Source organism: Gracilinanus agilis, chromosome 1 (assembly GCF_016433145.1).
Source record: "Gracilinanus agilis isolate LMUSP501 chromosome 1, AgileGrace, whole genome shotgun sequence".
Taxonomy (NCBI): domain Eukaryota; kingdom Metazoa; phylum Chordata; class Mammalia; order Didelphimorphia; family Didelphidae; genus Gracilinanus; species Gracilinanus agilis.
The window spans coordinates 92,466,410-92,467,753 of NC_058130.1; the positions used below are offsets into that span (position 1 = coordinate 92,466,410).

The 1,344-nt window shown below is 37.4% G+C and overlaps 1 pseudogene; it reads left to right on the forward strand.

The window, feature by feature from the left end:
* The first annotated feature begins 441 nt into the window (after positions 1 to 441).
* On the forward strand, positions 442 to 1,136 carry LOC123230797 (annotated as a pseudogene).
* The last annotated feature ends 208 nt before the right edge of the window (positions 1,137 to 1,344 follow it).

Consider the following 1,344-nt stretch of genomic DNA (forward strand, 5'->3'; position numbering starts at 1 on the left):
TGTTTCCTTTAGAATTTATTTCCTTTAGGTTTTTCTCACAGCATATGGGTTAGCATTATGGTCTTAAAGCACCAAATCTATATTCTGGCATGTAGTAATACGTTACAGGTAGAGATACCAAGGCATTTTATTTACCTGTTATACTTGTAGCAATACTGCAAATTAGTGGCAGGATAAAGAACAGAATTCAAGTCCTACAACTTCAATCTAATGACTACTATATTAGACAGTACTCCTATCCAGATATACTGACTGCCATATTGCTCAAAATTGTAATTATTTTCCATAGATATATCTAGAAAGAACCGTATTATGGACAGTTAAAAATAGCCTAACCCATTCTGTGCCTGCTCCTGCCAACCTGGTAGGCCCCGGGGTTCCAGGTTCAAGCTTTGAGCTCTCCATGTCCAATCATTCCATGGGCCATCGGTTCGGGCCACGATGACAGATTATAGTGAGAAGGAGGCAAGGAGCTGGGGCCCTGGAATCCATCTACCCAGACTCCTTCACAGTATTATCAGAAAATCCAACCAATTTCACTATTACTGTGACATCTGAAGCAGGAGAAAATGATGAAACTGTCCAGACAACCCTCAAGTTTACTTATGTAGAAAAGTATCCAGATGAAATGCCTTATTATGAAATATTCTCCCAGGAAAACCTAGAAAATAATGATGTTTCAGATATATTAAAATTATTAGTTACAAAAAGAAGAAAGCCTTGGCATGGTAATGATCTTCACTCTGGTATCAGTTGTTAAAGAAAAACTCAATGAAATTTTAGATCAAATTAAAACTAGAAGAGAAGAAGCAGAAGAAGCAGAAAGGCAATGTTTCCATGACACTCCTGTAACAATTGAGAATTTCTTAAGTTGGAAGGCCAAGTTTGATGCAGAGCTCTTAGAAATGAAAAGGAAAAGAACAAAGGAAGAAGAACAAGCTGGAAAAAATAAATTAAGTGGAAAACAGCTATTTGAAACAGATCACAATCTTGACACATCTGATATCCAGTTCCTGGAAGAAGCTGGTAACAGTGTGGAAGTAGATGGATCTTTGTTCCAAGAAATGAATGACTTGGAACTGGAGGATGAAGAGGATGATCGTGATTTTAATCTGGTTGATTTAGAGAGTGACTAGTGTGGCTCAGCTGACTAATGAACTGAGGGTGTCAGCAGTGTGTAAGTCCCTGTCCTTGTATCTCCCCTTTCAGAGAAGCTAGAATGCCACAGCATCTTTGGCTTTGATGAGTGTGTGTTGGTTTCCTTTTCTTTTTTCTAAGAAAAAAATAATTTTAATTTTCAGGAGAATATTCTTCTGATGGCTCTCATCATTGTACTTTAATAAA